This window comes from Zonotrichia leucophrys, chromosome 2 (assembly GCF_028769735.1).
Source record: "Zonotrichia leucophrys gambelii isolate GWCS_2022_RI chromosome 2, RI_Zleu_2.0, whole genome shotgun sequence".
NCBI lineage: Eukaryota > Metazoa > Chordata > Aves > Passeriformes > Passerellidae > Zonotrichia > Zonotrichia leucophrys.
The window spans coordinates 151044918-151065801 of NC_088171.1; the positions used below are offsets into that span (position 1 = coordinate 151044918).

The 20884-nt window shown below is 46.8% G+C and overlaps 1 protein-coding gene across 12 annotated transcripts in view; it reads left to right on the forward strand.

The window, feature by feature from the left end:
• ADGRB1 (adhesion G protein-coupled receptor B1) overlaps positions 1–20884 on the forward strand; it is a 291313-nt gene that overhangs the window by 82970 nt on the left and 187459 nt on the right. The window lies entirely within an intron of this gene.

The window sequence follows — 20884 nt, forward strand, 5'->3', positions numbered from 1 at the left end:
TTCCTAGGGAAAACTTAATTCTTGGGTCTGGTTCAAAAGGAGATGGCAACAGAAGGCACTCTGGTTTTGTTCTCAGCTTTGTTTTCCTTCTGGAGACTTTCAGAAAGAGAATTCACCGTGCTGCTTACATGGGGTTACTTGGGCTCATTCCTCAGATATTTCATTGGGTTTTGATTGTGGTCTTGAGTATGGAAAGGGACTGAGGAGGTGGGAGAGCCATGAGAAAAAGGGCTGTGAGTAAGGTGGGATGATCCTGAAGTCTGATCATGTTCTGGAGAGGGAAATGCTCCTTCCAGAGACCTGACACGGTCCTGCCAAGCAGAAGGGACTCAGGGGGATGTCTGGAAGTGGAGCCTTTTCTTACTGCCTGTGTCAGGTCTGCTCCAAGGTGTTTATTCTCAGCTCCCACCCCAGCATGCAGGTTATGTAAAGCAAAGGTGTGATGCTGAACAGCAACACAGGTGTCAGGGAATGGAGCCTCCGGTTCAGAGAGTCTCAGACCCCCACCAGAGCCTTCCCTCTCTCATCTTTTTCAGGTGCTGGACTGAAATGTCCTCTGCCACCAGCAGAAAGCTGACATCTGTCTGGGTCAGGAATCTGGGGATCCTTCCTGGCTTCTCCACCCCTGTTGAGGATGGGATTTCTCAGGGTTGAGGGGAAGAGGCCAGATTTGCTGTTGCAGTAGGCAGGAGGTGACCAGGCACAGATTTGGGCTGTGCAGAGTGATTTTCCTGCAGACTGCAGCCTGGCCTTAGCTGGGAGATCAGGGTATGATCAGGTACTCGTGCTTCTGTCAGTGTATTTTGGGGGAGATTTTGCTTCTCACTGGTCTGTGAATCAATACATGAAGGCACAGCCGAGCCATAAATCCTGCAAATTAGTTCTTCAGTCGTGCCTCCCTCCCTGGCCACGAGCACAAGACTCTCCAGATTTGGGTTGGGTTTTTATTTTTTTTCTTGCAATGCCCTTTTCTCCTGTGTGAACAGCTCTGAGGAGCCTCTCGGAGTTCAGTCATGTGTCATGCCTGGAATTTGCTGATTGGGTGATTTATGCTTTCCACCCAAGCAGTGTGACCTTTCTCACTGCAACCAAAGGTGAAATTTGAAATAAGATTTTCAGCAAATCCTGAAGCATTCAAGCTTAATATTGGCTTTTGTAGGGATCTCTCCTAGTCCAGCTCGAGTGCCTGAATGTTCCCACCAAGTAAATATGAAAGAGGCTCGAGGGTGGCTGAATCAAAATCCTTTTTGGGTGTCAAATATTTGTAGAGTGCAGATAATTTTTCTGCTGGCTGCTCACATCTGCTCCACACTGGAGACAGGGAATTCTCATCTTGGCTGGTGGGATGCCATCCACACAGCAACGATGCTTGCAGGGTGCCCGGGCTCTCCATGTGCTGCTCTGTCTGTCACTGTGTCTGTTTTGATTTATGCAAAGGCTTGATCAGGAAGATGGAGGCGAGATCCAATTTGGACAGGGAGTCAGCAATCCCTTAACAGCATCTTGTGGGTGGAATATTTTGATAGGGTTCCTGATTTCCAAGTGCTGATGCTGGTTATTGCAATCATTGCTGTTCCAATTGTATCTGTAGCGGGGTTTTTTTCCCCAACAAGTTTTTTCTTTCTTTTTTTCTTTTTTTATTATTATTATCATTGCTATTTTTCCTTCCCTGCTGCTTTCTGAGTCATTTGTTGTTTCTGGGCCTGTGTTAACACTTTCATCCTGGAACAAGTGGAGATGTGTGTGTTGTGCTGATCTACTCTGATGACTTTAAAGGCACAAGAAGGAACGTGGAAGGTTCCCTGCCCATGGCAGGGGGTTGGAATGAGATGATCTTTGTGGTCCCTTCCAACTCAAACCATCCTATGAATTGCCAGATACCATCCTGAAATATGAAACCTGACTTTCCCTACTGTGCCTTTTTATTCCAAAACAAATGGATGGGTGCAAATCTACAATGAGATGTTGCAGTGGACACAGCTGTGCTTTGGCTCATGGCCTGTGGGTGAGATCCCTGTGAAAAGCTTCACTCCAAGAGGATCCCATTGCTCCAGAACCAAAGGGACTTCAATAAAACATAACTGACAGCCAGTTTTCACTCATGGCCAGTGATTTTACACCTGGCTCAGGTGCACAGGGAAGTTTATGATCATTTACTGGGGAACTTCTCAAAGAAACTCTGCCAAAGTCACCCTGTCTTATCTAGAGCATCTGTTCTTCAGTGTCCGGAGGAAGGAGAAACTGCTCCACATTTCCTTCCCAGGTTTAGTGAGACTCTCTTTGCACTCATTGCCCCACACAGACATTGCAGAGGGTACAGCAGGCAGTGATGAGTTGCAGAAAATCCCTCAGGTTATCCCTCAGATATTTTGGTCTTGCTGCACGTGGAGCTTATCCTGGTGATCAGCAAGACATGCTTTGAAATCTTGGGCAGTTTGAACTGGAAATGTTTTCCAGGAGAAGACAATTCAACATGGAAACCATTTTTAGCCATTATCAGATATCCCTTGGCTAATTCAGGAAATGTGGGAAGAAGGCAGAGATTTGTTTGTAGGTCCTGATGTTTAGATGTAAACTCACTTTTTTGGGATGCAAATTGACATTTTTGGAATAGGTCTGGGGGGCAAGGACGGGGGAGTGAAGAAAGGAAAGCCTCCTGGAATGCTGGGCATTGGTTCTTCTCCAACTGAAAGTGCTGGTGGCCCTCCCAAATGTAAGCTGGATTCTGTAATTGGAGCTGGAGCTTTAACAGGGATGCTGATGTGACCCTGTAATGAGAGAAGGTTAAATGTGTGCTTAAGTGCTGTGCTGTGTTAGGCACTTAATGAATGTCTAATTAGTCCTGTCTCCATGTGAGCGTTCCTGGAAGGCCATTGCAGTGCTGTCACATTTTGGTGGCCCAAAAAGATAAACATCATTCTCTGCTCCTTCTGTTCTTCATGTCCCCACCTTGGAGGGCTCCAGGATGCTGACTGCAAAACAGGGTTAAAAGTGTCCCTCAAAATATAATATTTGCTTCTTGATAGATCAGGTGGCTTCAGGGCTGGAGGGGTTTTTATAATGAGTGGGTAACTGGAACACAGTAATGTTAGACTGAAGTGCTGGGGATTTTCCTGCCTTTCCTGCTAAATTTTTCCATTATTTTGCTGTCCCCATTGCTCTGAGCAAAAATCAAACCCCCGTTCCTCACACGTGCTCATCACTTCTGTTTTGTCAGTGGTGTTTTATCTTCCACTTTTAGGTGCTTTCCAACCTCTGCCACATTGATTAAGGTGTCTCAGAGTGTCTGATCTCTGTTTGGAGAGGCCCATGAACAAGTTCCTTCTCAACCTCCGCTGCATTAAGTAGGCTGGACTTCATAAATCTCTCACTGCAGGACACACTCTCCAAACATCTCTTGTTGTTGGGAAGTTTTGCTTCATGCTTGGCGTGTTTTTTGGTCAAAACATGCTTTGGTCTCCTCAGCAGGGCTGAGCTTCTGCCTGGATTTTTGGCTTAATGGCTCCTGAGTGGGGTCCATGATGTGGAGGAGGAGCCAGAAGCACAGAAATTAATCAATTCCCACCCTCCCTGCTGCAGGAATCATCTTGTGTGGCTCAGCTCCCCTCCTCTCGAATCTCCAACCTCACCCAGGGCAGGAATAACTCAATAAGTCATTTCCTATATTTGAGATGAGCTTTAGTGGCCATGAAAGCTCCAGAGATTGATAAAGAGTTGTGAGTAATTGCCATGGGGCAGATCTCAAATCTTTCCTTGACATCTTCAGCTCCTTATGACACATGCTCTGTTCCAACAGCAAAAATTCCCCTGGCTGGAGCAGCTGAGCTTGCAGACAAAGGTGTTTGTCTTTGGTTTTGCCTTGGTGCTGGATTTGCCAACCAGATGGCAAAGGGATTTGGGTGAGTGACTCTCAGGAAGGTGTGCTGCTGATGCCGAATTTTGCCCCAAAAGGCGAGAATAACTGCCTAAGAGACTCAAGTAAGTCAGCATAGACAGGAGGTATTTTATTACGACGCGTCGGAGAAATCACAAAGGGATTTCTAGCTATCTCATAACAGAAGCAGGCTTTTATACAGTCTTGGGTGCAGGGTTACATCATATTCATAAGAGGCGTGGTGTGGGCGGAGCGTGGGCGGAGACATCTATTTTGAGGATTATTCATGGTGGTCCTTCGTTGCCTTCCTCATGGGCGCGGGTCTTCTGATGAGTCTTCCTCTTTAAACTTTTGAACTCTTATCCTAATATGGTCAATTCCCGGTGTACTTGGCTTGGTTCCCATGGCTTGGCACGGCTCTTAGGGTCAGTTTGACATTGTCACGGCTCTTAGGGTCAGTTTGACATTATTAGCTCTGATCATGCTTAGCTCGACAATTCCCTTATCCCTATCTCTCTTTATTGTTTGCCCTGCTTACCAAACTTCAAACAGAAGGATCCACCAGGATTGCTTCTGGATTAATGAATAACCTATCATACAGCATTATCAATAATTCCAGGATTGCTTCCGGATTAATGAATAACCTACCATACAGCATCATAAGCAATTCCTGAGTGTGGATGGGGGCGAATCCCCTTGTACCTAACATGAGACCACCCGCCGGTGATATGGGATATGGCTCCAGTGTTAGGGGTCGCGTGAGTAGCTAATGGGATGGGAATGGGATAGGACTGCTCAGGGTTGATTTTCAGTCTGTGGCTCTGCCTAAGCATTTTGATAACAAAATTATGTTCTTGCGCAGTAGTAAAATGCTGATCGGATGGGCAGTTTGGGGCTTCACTGCATTCCAGTTCCTCATTTCTCCACCTCTGTCTGTCCCTGGACACCCCTGAGAGCAGAGGTTGGATGTGGTGAGAGGTGGACAGCAAAACACAGGGCAAGGAAGCTCTGATTTCTCCTCGTGTGTAAAATTTTCCTGTGTAAACTGCTGAAATCTTTGGGGATTTTACCTGATGTCCCCACAGCTTAACTCCAAATCTCAGCAGCTGACAGCAAGACCTGATATTCCTTCCCAGCTCCGGCAGGAGGAGATTGGTTAGAGCCTGGATCATGGCAAAGAGGTCACCTTGTCACCTGCAGGGAATTCCCTCTGCACCCATATGGGCAGGTCCCCTGGGAATGTCCCTCTTGCCTGTGGTCAGGATGTTTTATGGATGAGGAAAATGTGGAGAACTCCTCTCTGAGGGCTGGAAAGGGGGATTCTGGTTTAAACACTGAGGTCTCTACAGACCTGTACAAGGTCTGCCTGCCCCACTGTTCTCCTCTGGGATCGTCAAAGACCTTACACTTGGAATGGAATAGGATAGGATAGGATAGGATAGGATAGGATAGGATAGGATAGGATAGGATAGGATAGGATGGGATGGGATGGGATAGAATAGAATAGAATAGAATAGAATAGAATAGAATAGAATAGAATAGAATAGAATAGAATAGAATAGAATAGAATAGAATAATAGTTCTCAGTTGGAAAGGACCTGCAATCATTATCTAGTCCCACTGCCTGACCAAAAGTTTAATTAAAGCCATTGTCTTAAGCACTGGCAGGGATGGGACACCAACCATCTCTCTAAAAAGCCTGTTCTGATTTTTCACCCCTCTGTCAGCAAACAAACCCTTCCTAATGCCCAGCCCACCCCTCTGCTGGTGTTTCACGGGATCTCAGGGAGAATGAAGCGTGAGTGAAGCACCGCTGTGAAGAGACAGGGCAGAAATTCCGTGTCCCGGCTGCTCTCAGCACTGAACCCATCCCTGCAGATCCATCCCTACAGGGATGGGGTGGAGAAAAACGAGCAGAGCGAAGCGATCAGTTCCATTGTGAACCCAACAGCTTGTGGACATGATCACAATGCAGAAACATCAGCAATTACCGGCTCAATGCGCCCGTCGCTGTCGCAGGGAGAGTAAAGGTGGAATTTACATCCAGTTGCCGAGGGAGTTTCACAGGCAACTACTCCCATTATTGCGACGGGGACTTTTACGGGTAATTTAATGAGTGGCAGCCTGGTGAAAGGCTCGGCTTTTCAGTTTCCCTTTTCTCTCTCTTTCTTCTTTGGTTTTTTTTTTTTTTTTTTTTTTTTTTTTTTTGATTTTCAATTTTTTTACATCCTCTCCTATTCAGGTTCCATAGCAGTCACTGCAAAATGTTTCGTTTGGCAGTACAAGGTGAAATTAAGGTGCAGGGAAACAGTGACACCGGAGTCAAAAATCATCACGTCTTCGGAGTAGTTTTCCATCTATGACTGCAGAAAATGAGGGTGATGGTGCTGACACCTCAAAGGGAGAGTGCACAGAGGCATTCCTGTCCATTTTCACCACTTAGCCTAAATATTTGGCCCTTTTTACCACCCACCTTGATTATCTGATGTATTTAGGTAATGGGAGCAAGGCTGAATTTTTTTTTTTTTTTCTAATGAATGGAACTGAGTCTGTAGAGATTTTCAGGTGTCTGATTCACCTGTTTGGTGCTTGAACTCCCTAGACCCCAAATACTCAGAACGGCACTGCTTGGGACAAATTAATATTGAACCAATGAATTTCTCGGTGTTTTGCCTGTATAAAATACATGAAAACTCTAGTAAAGATCATGTTTGATGGAATTATTTTCTCTGCACAACCTGGGCAATGTGTGGATGAAATTATTTCTATTGCACATCCTGGCCAGAATAAAGCAATGTCTTGATTCTCCGACACTGAAAATGTTGTTGGAGAGTTTCTGTTTCTCCTGCAGGTTCGGTGACACTTCCAGAGCATCACCAACACCTCTGCAACTCATCTCTCTTCCCACATCTTCCCATTCTTACAATCAGTGAAATTTTTACAACATCTACGGGTGTTGATTTTAGCTCCTACAATCCCACATTCCCCAGGATGGTATTGGAGCAAGCTTGGGATAATTAGGTTAGAAACCTGTTTTGGGATTCTCAGCAAGCATCCCGGGGAGGACTCAGCAGCTCTGTGTCTCCGGGGTGGCTTTGCCAATGTCACCTCCAGCCGCTGAATTCCCGTTTGGCACAGTCCCTTCTTGCAGACAACAATCTGATACTGAAATCCCATATTTTATCCTCCAGCACGGTGAGACAGCCAGGCTGGGAAAGGACGTCCTTTAGCACATCAGAATTGCAGATCTGTTGAGTTTAAATATATTTCTTTGTGTTCCCTGGCTCGAGTTTCAATAGAACGATAATTGCCACACACCTCATTAAGCTGAATGCTCTCAATAGGTCTGGAGTGGTCCATGTCATTAAACAAACAGTTACTGGCCTGGGAGCTGCACGGTGTTTAGGAGCTGTAAAGAAGGGACCTGGAGGCTGTGAAAGCTGCAGCTCCAGCTTCCCGAAGAAATTGGGCTGCCCTGGCAACTTTGCCCCGCTGTTTCCAGGGCGCTTTGAGGAGTCTGATCCCTCCCTGTGCCCTGAGGCAGGAACTGGTGCAAGTTCCTGGCTTTTTTGCCTTTTCCCGCCTTGCTTGGATGTGAAGGAGGATGCCCTGGTCTCTTCCAGTTTGGATTTTGGGATTTGGAAGCTGGCACTTCCCTGCTCTTTAGTTTTGGGTCAGGAGTTCATTTGTATTTGAGTTGAAGGGGCCCAAACCACAGAAAAATTATGAAATTCAGCGTATGGCACTGAAAATAGGAGGAGCAGTTGGGAGCAGAGGTGCTGCCACTCTTTTTTTTGGTTCACATCCTGAATCTGAAGTCTGAAGGACCAAGATGCAGGGTTTTGGCCCCTCAGCTTTTGCTGAGACTCCTAGACTGATCAGAAAGGGACCTACACAGAGATTCTGCTTCAGGATCTCCTGGAGGCTGGGATAGGACAAAGAGAACAGCGATTCCATCACATTTCCCTGTTTAATAAAGGGAATTCCCTCTCCCACACTAAACCCATCCACATGGAAGGCTTTATTAAATCATGTCTGCACTTCCTATGCATGTCTGTATCCCAAGTGTCTGCTGGATCAAACTGAAGGTTACTTTTGGTATCTCCTTCCCATAACTTGACTAAACTTGTAACCAAGTCTGTCACCAGAATCCCATTCCTACCCAGCTCTGGTCAGAAGTAGAGGTGTGGAAGAAAGGCACTTCAGGGCATGTGCTTGTGGGGATGATGAGGATACGTTCATGTTGGCCATTAGACCTCCATAAGTGCCCAGCCCAGAGCTCAGCTGGGCAAGGAAGCAGCTCAGGTGGGCAAGGAAGAAGTTCAGGTGTGCTCTGAACTTCAGGGCTTTAAAGTTTGTGCCCTGTGAGGCAACAACAAAAGTCTTTGGCCAACGAGGCCAAAAGTCAAGGGTGATGTGCATGTGAATATACCCACAGGCAAGATTGCCCTGTTGATGGGAGATGCCACTCCAGCCTCCATGGACAGTTCCAGTCCATGGAGATCACAGAGTGACAGAGTGGGTTGAGTTGGAGAGGACTTTCAACACATCTCCTTCCAACCCTCTGCCATGGGCAGGGACTTTCCTCTATCCCACTATCCATCCAACCTGGTTTTGAACACTTCCAGGGATGGGGCATCCACTGATTTTCTGGGCAGTTGTGCTTGGTGGAAGTAGTGCTGGGTGGCACCAGTTTGCTCTTGATGCCCATTAATCTGGGACTGGGACTAAATAATCTCTACAGACCTCGATTAGAGGGGTTTTTGCACCAGAATTCCAGTTTTGGATGTGCTTAGAAAGATGCTGTTGGTCATTCCCAGGAGTGGAACACTCAGGAAGATGTGCAAGGACTGCTGTTCACAGCTGGGTTTATTCAACACTTGTTTTCTTCCCTGTTAGCAGGGGTGAGTTCAAGAATTATCAGTAAATTGACTGATGACAATTTCTGTCCACAAAATCCTCTCCTTGTCATGCTCGTTCTTTCTCCTTTGTTTAGTTTACTGGGTTTAGTTGTTTGTTTTTTTTTTTTTAATTTTAATGTCCTGCTTAGCAGGAATTCATAGAATCATACAATGCTTTGGTTTGGAAGGGACCTTAAACACCATCATCGCATTTCAACCCCCTGACAAAGGCAGGGACACTTTCCACTAGACCAGATTTCTCAAAGTTCCATCCAGCCTGACCTTGGACACTCCCAGGGGATGGGGCATCCACCAGTTCTCTGGGCTACCTGTGCCAGGTCTCCCTGGAGCTCTAGGCTGGAAAAACCCAACTCTCCCAGCCTGTTTTCATGGGAGAGGTGCTCCAGCCCTCTGAGCATCCTCTTTAGGGTCAGCCAAGATCAAGGAGTGATGCCATGACTTGAGATCAGCGATGTTTGTGAGAGGAAGGCCTGTAATAGCTGAAATGAGGGATGCAGGACTCCAGGCAGCTCTTCAAAATGCAGTTTATTACATCCAAGATGTTACAGCAGTCCAGGGTCATGGACAACAGAACCTGTGCCTACAGCTGTCAGGTCCAGCTGCAGGCAGGCTTGGAGACCCTTTGGTTTTGGTTAGAATGTATTATATACTTTTCTTTTTTGAGCATCTTAATACAGTAGAACCAATCTATACCTTAACTTTTATCTATAGCCTATCATAACTACCATAATTACCATATTCATGTTACTATTCTCCAATCAATAAAAGTTAGTACATTACAGTTTAAACTAGAATTGTTTTTCAGTTTTCTTGCAGTGGAAAATTCTGAGACCTTTTTTCTACTTAAAACATTTGCTGCCTTGTTTGCCTGTGCTATTTTTCTGCTTGGTAAAAATATCTTGTTTGGGGTGGGTTTATCCTTTGCTCTGAGCCATAAAAACCCTCTTCTAACTAACACACCCTTTGCCTCCCTGGTTATCGAGTAAGACTGGCTCAGCAATTCTTTTCTTCTATATCAAAACTTGCATCCATCTCTATTCCTTCTTCAGATTCTTAATTCAAAAATCTTTCTGCTAAGCACACATATCTGTGAGACTTTCTTGTCCAACTTTAATCCTTCCCAACAAAGGCCGACAGAAGGCAGCAAAGGAGCTGCTCAGGAGGACGACTGGGTTGCTGGGGGGCATCATCATCTTCTTGATGAAGAAGAAAAGATGCAGGGACCAGGAGAGTCCCCAGGTAGCCACAGGGAAGTCATTAAGGAGATTGCTTGTTGTGCTTCTGTGCTTTTGGGCCACCCAGGAGCTCAGGAAGCCTCTTTGGGGAGTTCAGCCAGGTGCCTCCATGGACCCACTGCAGCTGAGGAATCATCAAGGAGAAAACAGAGCTTGTGGTAGAGCCACGATGGATCCCACCTGATGTCAGGGCAGGTTTGGCTCTCCTGGCTCAGCAGATTCTTCTGCAGTGTCCCCTGTGTGCCATCCCTTTCCTCCACCAGCCCTGGTGGCCTGTCCCAGCTCAGCAATGTCACGTTTGAGCCTGTTTTCACTGGAGCTGTGAGTTTGGGTTTGGTCTTGGCACAATCTGTTGGCATTTTTTTGCTTCAGGGCAGAGGAAGACAAAAATTTAAGCTTTTCCAAACTTTTAAACAACATAATCATCCATCCCCACTCCTGAGGCTGCTGGATTGGCCCTCTACTGTCCCTTCTGAAAAACAGAGCTCTGTGATTACTGGGAAGGATGGAATTTCCTACCATGTGAAGTCTCCTGTGATAATCTCAACTCCTCCCATTGCTGCTCATATCCAAATCCCTCATGACCCTCATTTTCCAGCAATGCCTTTGGGATTGTCCTGCTACCAGCACCTCCTGGGGCTTTTACTGGACTTAACATAAGATATCTGGAGCATTTCTGGCCTGGATGGAATGGAGGGTCAGATAAACCAGTTAACTGCTCTATTAGTTATTGTTTTGGTAAGATCACTCAGGCTGAGCTTAAACTCACCAGAAACTTCATAGACTGAGCATCCTTGGGGTGAGACTGACCTCCGATAGTGTTTGAAGGAATATAAATCAGACAGATTAACCCAGAAATGTCCTTTCCTTGGGGTTCTACCTGCAAAGAAAACCTGGGACAGAATTTTATGAGGTGTTCTGGGACCTCTTCCTCATGGTCCCACGTGCTTATTGTGGCTTTGGGGTTTCACTTCCACTCCTGGGGTGGGGATGCTCCTGTGCTGGGTGCAGGAGGCAAAGGGATCTATGACAAGCAAACAAACAATGCCAGGAGCTGAACAAGAGGGGATCTGGGGTTTCCAATATGTGCTGAGTATCACCCAGCAGGAGTGGGTCCTGCTCACTGGAGAGGGGCTGGATCAGCAGAAGGCTTTGGAGAAATGCCAGAAATAGGTCTGGAGGCTTCAAAGGTTTGTGGAGGAGTGTTTGTCTTGCATCTTCTCTCTCTGCATCAGAATTCCTCTCAGTGAGCCAGAGCAGGCACTGGGCACTCAAAGAAATGCTTTTAATACCACAGAAGGAAAATAAAATGAATGAAGAGGTGGTGGAGGGAGGAATGGATGAAGCACAGAGCTGCCCTGGGGCACATCTCCATTCGTGCATGTCCAGAGAGGCCCAGGCACACAGCTGGGTCTGGAGTGTGGATGTGCACACACAGAAATGGAAATGTGGAGCCAGGCTGGAGAGCTGGGAATGTCCAACCTGGAGAGAAGAAGGCTCCAGGGAGAACTTAGAGCTGTTTCCAGTGCCTAAAGGGGCTCCAAGAGACCTAGAGAGGAACATTTTGCAAGAACATGTAGCAATAGGACAAGGAGAAATGGTCCTAAATTCAAGCAAGGCACGTTTAGATTGGATATTAGGAAGGAATTCTTCCCTGTGAAGGTGCTGAGCCCTTGGCTCACATTTTCCAGAAAAGCTGTGGCTGCCCCAACCCTGGAAGAGTTCAAGGTCAGGCTGGACAGGGCTTGGAGCAACCTGGGATAGGGGAAGGTGTCCCTTCCCCTTAAAATGAATATAACGATAAGGGATAAAATGTCCTAAATTAAAGTATATAATACTTTTATATATAAAAGAATATAATACTTTTATCCCCAATCATCTATTCTATTTATACGAAATAATAAGTTTGACACCTTTAAAACTTATTCCAAAAATAGAAAGAAAAAAACCCACACAATTTATTTTCAAACACTACACTCACTCCTCCACATTCCTACTCCTAGACTTTTATTATCTAGAAATAAACAAACAACAAAACAAAACTCTCCTTTATTTTTAATTAATTTTAGCTAACTAAAACAAAAAAATTCCCTAAAAGATAGTTTTTTTTAATTTTCATTTTCTTTAAACCTATTTAAACCCTCTTTGAACTTATTTAAACCTACTCTAAACACCCAAAAAAGCACCAACTCACACCTGTAATTCACCAAGCCAAGCCTAAACCACAACATTTCCAACACCAAAAATACTAATAAAAAACAAAATAAACCAACCCCCAAAAAAACTTTTCTAAGCTTATCATCTCTTGTAAAACAAGAACATAATTATTGTTTTATTATTTAATACATATTTTTCCACTTTTATCCAAAAAGAAATATTTTTCCCAAACCAATTTAATAAAACCAAACAATTAAATCTACTTTTCTAAAACAAACAAACAAACAAACAAACAAACAAACAAGAAACCTTTAAAATTCTCTCTGAAATTTACCCTAAACCAAAACAAATACATCCAACAAATACAATATGTCAGGGGGTTGGGACTAAATTATTTTTAAGGTCTCTTACAATTATTTTTAAGGTCTCTTGCAACCCAGCCATGAGCAAATCCCAGTGCTGAGGCTCATGGATGGAGAGCATCCATGGAGACCTGCAGTGTGCAAACTCACCGCAGGCACAAGAGGCTGACTCATCCTTCAACCTTTTCCTGCTTCTCCCAAAATGTGCCATGAGGCCTCTCTGTGCCTCCTGGTGCATTTCAGGAGGAGATGGCTTTGTTTGTACTGGTGGGAAAAGCAAAGTTTGTTATTCCCTCCAGAGCCAAATCACACTCAGGGGCTCCTCAGGGTGCCTTGAGAGCTCAGTGGGAAAGGACAACCTGAATGGTTTGGGGTTCTGAGGGGACAAAGAAGGACTTTCTTTGAGGTTGCATCAGCCAAAGCTGTCCCCAAATCCCAAAAATATGTGGGATGTGAACCCCTCTGCCCACCCTCCACAGCACAGACCTCTTCTGCTCCATTCAATGCTCTTGATCTGCTTTAAGTACAGTTTGTGCTTGACTGGTGCTTTGAACCTCTCCTACGGACCCCCAGCTCTTCCTCAAAGCTCTCTCCACTCCCTGATGTGAGATTTATCATGCAGCATCTTCCCCTGCAGCATCCACACTGGTTGTGGGGGCTTTTATTGGGGAGTTGTGGTTTTGGAGACTTTTGGCTGCTCCTCAACTCCTTCCTTCCTTCCCGCATCCCAGTTCAGGTGTGGTACCTGTGCACAAGCCCAGGGCAGGGGTTGAAATACACTCCTGGCTCCCACATTTCCCATTCCTGTCTCCATTTTCCACCCTGGGGCTGTTTCCCATTACACCAAGACCCTCAGGCGTGTTTTTGAGGAGCAGGGTCCCTCCAAGGTGGGAGGGACTCTATAATAATAAATAATTGAATTGCTGTGATGCTGAGCTGCCTCTCCCTGTCCAGTCCTCAGTGCAGTGGATGAATTGTGGCTGTTCTGCTTTCGAGGACCATTCCACGGAGGAAGTCCTCTCTTGGAAAGGCAGCACTCACAGAAATGACAACTTTGTCTACCTCACATTTTAATTAAAATCCAAGTGTTCGCCGTCGCCCCCGCTCCTTCCCTCCCCACCTTTTCCCATCCAGATCCTCCCTCTGCAAATGAACATCCAGTGTCACCTGGGGACAAAGCATTAATTCAGCAATTAAATAATTGAATGCTCCTCTGGCAAAATGAACTATCTTCTGCCTTTCTTGTGTTTTACCACTTTTTTCCCCCCCTTTTTTTTTCCCCTCTCTTCTTTCTTCTTCCCTCTGGTGAGATAAGGCTGCCATTCTTGAAAGCAGTTTTAAATATTCATGTTTTAATTAATGGACTTTATTGCATGAACTCTATATAAGGTAATAAAAAAGACTGCCTGAGGCACAACACATTTTTTTTTCCCTGTTGTTTGTTCTTGAAGGCAACTAAGAAATAAAAAGCTAATTATGTTTCTTCAACAAACATTAGAAAGATACATAGAAATGGCAGCCATGGGTCATTTAGCCAGTGGGGCCTCCCCAACCCATGGGCTCCTTAGGATTGTGGAGCAGGATGTGAATAAATGGGAATCTTGGAGGGACTGATCTCTTCAGGTTCTGCCATGGGCAGAGGTCAGTGGGCTGCATCTAGAGATGCACAGGAGGAGGTGGAGGCAGATCTGGAATTATCCAGATGTCAGGAAAGCTGGAGAGGGACTTTTCACGAGGGCTTGTAGTGATAGGACAAGGAGGAATGGCCTTCAGTTGGAGGAGAGTGGATTTAGATACTTAGATTAGATATTGGGAAGAAATTCTTTGCTTTAAGGGTGGTGAGGCCCTGGAACCGAATTCCCAGAAAAGCTGTGGCTGCCCCATCCCTGGAAGTGTCCAAGGCCAGGTTGGACAGGGCTTTGAGCAACCTGGGATAGTGGAAGATGAAACTGAGTGATTTTTAAGGTCCCTCCCAGCTCAAACCATTCTGTGATCCCATGCTCAAGGTCCCTTCAGGGCTGTGAGTCTTTGGGGCTGAAGAAAATCTTCGGCTGCACCTGGAAAGTGAATTTGTTGTTTTTGTTTTAGATGATGTTTTTGTGAAAATAAAACACAGGGAAAACCTGGACCAGACACCTTGCCCAATACTTCTGGGCTGAAAAACCCAAATATTGATTGCACATTTCTGCTCTGGATTTTTGCTTTTATCGAAGGCAAACAAGCCGATAAGAATGCATGAATTCATGAAACATCTGGTCTTGCCACTTATGTATTCTTGCCAAAAAAAGAAGAAAAATAATGTTAGTTTAAACTTCATTCCATGTGGGTGTTTTCTTATGGTGCAGCATGCTGAAATTAGTTTTATATTGGGAGTGTGTCATCTGTAGTGCGTGACATGGGCTCAGCACCCAATTTAGCTTAGTCTTGTGATGGGAGGGGTCTAAAGATGCTGGTCCAGAACCTTGTAGGAGAGCCTAAGCTCTGATCCTTCATCTGCCCATGACCTTGAAGAAGTTGAGGCATTTTTGCACATGATTTTCCCCCTGCTATTCTTTTCTTGCTTTATTCTGACTCAGATCTTGAGAGCAATTGGCATCTTTTAGCAAACAGATGCACAGTGCTGAGCACCAGCACTCCCTGAGCTGTGATGATGGCTCTTAGCAAGTCTGGATGGGAAGAGTTGTAATAGTCAATAAATACTCCAGTGGTTAGTATGATTAAAGTCTGGTCATGGAGTTGCTTCTCTTTTAGGAAAAGAATCATCTGAGAAATGATGACACCCTGGCATGTACTCCAAAAAGAGAGGCAATGTCCAGCTTTGAAGGAGGCAGGTGGGTGGCACAGAGAAAACATCTCTTGTGGCCCAGTGTAGGTTTTCAGTGCTTCAGTGATGAAATATGTTGTGCCCTGAGGATGCCTCTATCCATCACACTGATTACTCCATTTGCTGCCTGCCTAATACTGAATCTTTTCAACCTAAATCAAGAAAGAACCAGAGTTCAGTGCAAAGGTGGGGTCACTCCTCAGCTCACCTGAAGGGTTCTGATTTTACACCAGGGTGAACAAGGACAAAAGTGGATTGGTCTTTAATAATAATTTGTCTAATGAAAAAAATCTCCATTCCATCTTCTGAAGGTGCTGTCACCTCTGTGATGCCCCATTTGTGGAGGTGAGAACACTGGGCTGTTCTTGTTTGTGCTCTGGTCATGGCTGGGGCATCTGCTGCTGCTCTGGGTGAGAGCCAAGGGTGGGCAAGCCAAGGTTATTCTCTGATAATGGATCCACACTCCTCACTTGTGCATCAGCACAGCTGGAGGTGGCTCAGCAAAAGAGCTGCAGAGACCATTAAGAGGAGTGAGTCCAGACTGAAAATTCTTGCTCACTACTCAAAAATCTTTACTGACAGCACTGTGAGAGGCAGGGAAGCTCAGCTTTGGGCAGATCAGGTAATGACAGGGATTCATTTGCCAGCACATGTGTCCTAGGACGTGCCATTCTCCAAGCTCAGTTTGATCATAACCCTCATTACTGTATCTGGGACATCCAGTGCAGTAAATGGTGTGCTGATCTCTTTGTGCCACGAGCTCCTGTCTCTCAGTTCTGATTTGAGCTGACTGACTGAGCAGCAGAGGAACTCAGCTCTCAGGGCCCATGTGAGGCAGTCAGTAACTCCAGCTGGCCCCAGTGGAGAATTTCACTCCTCAGCAAGTCACCCTGAGCTCCCCTCTGAGCCAGCAAAGAGCTGCTCCATGAGGTGGGTGGTGGGTGTGAGGGCAGGCCCTGACCTATCCCAAAATAAGCCTCAGGGAGAAGGAGTCAGGATCTTTAGCAAGGAAAGTAGATATGGAGGAGGAGGATGAGGAGTGGTTATGGGTGACATCTCAGTCTGAGCACAGCTTTGCACAGGTTCTGACTGAAATTATTATCTTTGGGATGAAATGGGGTACAACTTGGCCTCACTGGCTCCTCTCCATCCCCTTTCCAAGAGAGGTTTCCCTGTGGGATCTATCCCTAAGGGCTGAGAGCACTGCAGGCAGAATGTTGCTGAAGCCTGTGCATCCCATGGTATTCCTCCACTGCTGAGGCTGTGTCCTTCCACAGCACTAAAGCAAACAAAGAAATCAATAATTAAAATTGAAAAGAGGCTCTCAGTAAGCCTAAACCTTCAGGAGGTTTCCCCTTTCATGGTTGCTGAGATTTACTCTCACATCACCCTCAGCAAACCTTCAGGTTTTTCTCCTGCCTGCCCTCTCTTCATGATCATCCTCAGGCCCTGCCTGGAGGTTGTGTTCCCCACCCTCTTGTTGCTCCCTTTCTTTCAAGCCTGACCTTTTATTATCTGAAGTCTTCCTTACCCACACCTTTCCATGCTTGTTTTAATTTGGAGCTGGGCTCAGCAATGAGCTCTGGCCCACCACAGGACAGAGGAGCTGTTTCTTCATCTGGGATAATTGAGCTCCAGCCCTGTGAGAAGGGTGGAGCTTGTGTGGACACACCTGGTTCTGTTCACTCTCAGTTTGGACCAGCACTGGCAGCATTTTGAGCCTCATTGCTCCTGATTTTCACACTGCAGGAAGGGCTGGGACCGGCTCACACAGCCCAGTGCACCAAGCCTCTCCTTCCTTCCTCAGCAGGCACCACCTCCCTCATTGGATGGGGAGCTGGTGTAGCTTAAAAAACAAAAAAAAAAACCACTTTTTTTAAAGTTTGATTGGATGTGAGGACCCACAGGCAGCTGTGTTGTCACAGGAGGGGTGATGCAGGATAAATTCCAGGGATGCAAGTTAAAGCCCTCACAGCAGCTGTGCACAGGAAGCTGTGTCGTTTGGAGAATTTCTGAGACCCTAGTGAGCCAAAATCATCCTGAGAGGGTGCTTTGACCTCCTCTCCTTTCTCAGAGCATGGTCTTAGCCTCCCTTACATCAGCAATATTACAGTGTGTGGTGAGTGGCTCTGCTCATTATCCAGAAGAAAACCAGCTGCAAGGGAGAAAAACAGGGATGAGTTTGAATTTGGATCCATGAGGGGGACCAGAGCATGGAGCAACCCCTGAGCTGTCAGAAAGGAGGCACAAGGACCTGAGGTCTGGTTAAGCTGCCTGCAAAGCCCCAGCCCTTGGCTCTGCCTCTGCAGCTGAGTCACCAGCCATCCCTTTTGTTTGCATTCAGTGTAGATCTTGTTAATTGGCTCTTTCATTTCTCTAATTAAATGTAAATGCAGAGTGGATCATTAAACAGGGTTACAGGAGCCCTCTGAACAAAGCAGGTTTCAGCTGGAGGAGGAAGCACAGGAATCAGGTTTTCCTCTGCCCTGTTTACTCCAGGTCTCATAGAGGTGGTTTCCATCCCAAAGGAGCTTCCCTGCTCTTTTGCTGCTGAAGGCCTCCTCCTGTGGGTGTGAAAGGGATTTCCTGGCTACACCAGAGTGCTCCAAGGCCAGAAGCAACGAGCCAAACCTGGCTGTCTTCCCTCTGCTTTGCAATCTTCTGTGTTCCCTAGTCCTCCCTCCTGAGTTTTCCAGATTTCCCTGCTTGGATGCAGCATCACCAGGGACATTTGGAGCAACTTCTCAGGGCACATTTTGGGCACTGCCAGCTCGAGCGTGATGGTGTTCATGGCCTGGTTTTGTCCTGGCAGCATCCTGCTGGCCAGGATGGAGGAGGGTTAAGCATTCCTTGCTGCTAGAGCCTGTATCTGATGCCTTGTGCTCGGCGGAGTGGTGACGCAGCCGCGCAGTGTGGCCGGATCTGTGGGCGATGGGAACAGATGGCATTTGCTCCTCTGAAAGCAAAGCTCTCCCTTCTCTCAGGGGGTAAAGCGATGTTTTCTTCCCTGCAGGGCTCAAATCTGTCCCTGGTGTGGTGGTCTTGGCTACCTTGGGGCATTAAAGGAAAGCGTTTTGCTCCTGTTGCTGATCAGTGTTGGATGCCCTGGATCCTGCTGGAAGCAGGGGGTGTGGGGGGTGGGTGGAGCGGGGTGTTTGTCCAGGATGTTTTACCATTCAGATATTCTGAATGAGCAAGAGTGACCTGGCCCCAAACCTGAGTGGACTTCAAGGAGCTGAGCTTGGCAGCTGGATGCTTGGTCTGTGACCAGCTGGATCAGGTTTCTGGAAGAAGTTGGATTTTGGAGGCCATTTAGAGATGAACACTTGGCTTTCTATTTTTGTGAGTGCTCCAGAGGATGAATTTCTTCACTGTGAAGGTCAGGAGGCCTTCACAGGGTGCCCAGAGAAGCTGTGGCTGCCCCATCATTATAAGTGTCAAGGCCAGGCTGGACAGGGCTTGGAGCAACCTGGTCAAGCAGAAGGGGGTGGAATGAGATGATCTTTAAGGTCTTTTCCAACCCAAATTTTTGGAAATTCTATGTTCCTGTGGGCACAACTCCCCAAAGCACGGAGACTCAGCAGAGTTCTGCAGATCCAGGTGATTTCCAGTGGGTGCAAGGAGGCAGGGGGGATAAAAAGGGTCTGGGATGCTGGGTTAGAGGATTAAAGCCACATCTGAAGCTGTGTGTTCATCTTTGGGGTTGCCCCATAAAGTTTGGGGACAGCAGGAAGGGACGGAACATTTACCATGAGCGACTTAGCTAAATGTGGTTGTGGGGCCTCACTGGGAGAGACAACTGTGCCCTCCAAAATGCCACAGCTCTGCCCTCCCAAATGCCACATCTCAGCCCAGGACAGAAGTTGCCATTTGGTTAAACGCAGCCACGCTGCAGAAGAAATGAGTTTGTCACATTGAATCAAGGCAGCAGGAAGAACTCCCAGACCCCCGCGACGACTCCAAACCTACGTCGTGTCCCCTTCAGCCACAATCCCCTCCTGCAAGCCTGCTCCTGTGTCACAGCCCATAAGGTTCCCTGCACCCAGGGGTGAGCTCAGGTCATGGGGAAGGGACTGGTTGGTTTTGTTTCTTCCTCTCCAGGATCCAGGGCGGCCGCGAGCGCACGGTTTTTCCTCCGCTTTGCTTCCCCTGCGACGCGCTGGCCCCAGGGAGGCTTTGCTGCTCTCGCATGGCCTGGTGGGCTGATTATCAGGGGGGTGAGGAGCCCAGGGAACATCCACGGTGCTGTGGAGAGCTCTCCCTGCTTCCAACCTGGAGGGGAGTGGGGGGAGGAAGCGTTTGACCTTTTTTTCTGCTCGGCTGTGCCCTGCTCCACCGAGCAGATGCTGCTCTCACTCTGGGAGACACAATCACCAGGAGCTGAGCTCTGGAGCCAGGGCTCTGCAAATGCAGCCTCTCTAAGGCTGCTGATGATGGGTTGTGGTGTCCAACCCCTTGCATTCACCCCTTCCTGAATGGATTTTTTGCCTGTCAAGTGACTCTCCTTGGTGTCACGTAACAGAGGAAAGGGGGTTCTGATCTCTGCTCGTGGGTGGCCAGCATGTCTTTGGGCAAGAAATTTAATGTCTTTGTGCCTCAGTTTCCCCAGATGAATAAAGGATTTAAATATCTTTAAGGCTTTCAGAGAGAGGTTAGTAGGAAAAAGTAATTTTTCCTTTCCCTTCCCTTCCCTTCCCTTCCCTTCCCTTCCCTTCCCTTCCCTTCCCTTCCCTTCCCTTCCCTTCCCTTCCCTTCCCTTCCCTTCCCTTCCCTTCCCTTCCCTTCCCTTCCCTTCCCTTCCCTTCCCTTCCCTTCCCTTCCCTCCTCTGTCATTAAGATTCCAAGATCATCAAATCCAACTTTCAACCAAACACCTTGTCCACTAAACCACACTGCAAAGTTTTAGGTCTATTCAGTTTTTAAACACTCCCAGGGATGATGACTCCACCACTCCCCTGGGAAGCATGTTCCAATGTTCAATCACTGTTCAGTCTAGAAATTTTTCTTGTTATCCAACCTGAACCTGCCCTGGTTCAACTGGAGGCCATTTTGCCTTGTCCTCTCACTTGTTGTCAGGGCTGCTTTCCTCCATTTCTTTTCTCTTTTTTTTTCCTTGTAATTCCCACCTATCCAGAAATGCCTACTCCCATCCAGGACTAATGGAAGTGTCCTCTAAACCTGCAGAGGGCAAGAGGACCAGGGAAGAATTCTGCTGCTACTCTGCCTTGGGGTGTACCACAAGATGGACTTTTTACTGACCCATTCCCAGGAGTCCAAGTGCAAGAACAGAAATGTTTCTTTTCTTTCTAGAGCCTCAGATGGGTATTTATGAGAAATTCTTCCCTGTGAGGATGGTGAGGTCCTGGCATAGGTTGCCCAGAGAAGCTGTGGCTGACCCATCCCTGGATGTGTCCAAAGCCAGGTTGGATGGGCCTTGGAGCAACCTGGAATAGTGGAAGGTGTCCCTGCCCATGGCAGGAGAGTTGGAATTAGGTGACAATCAAATCCCT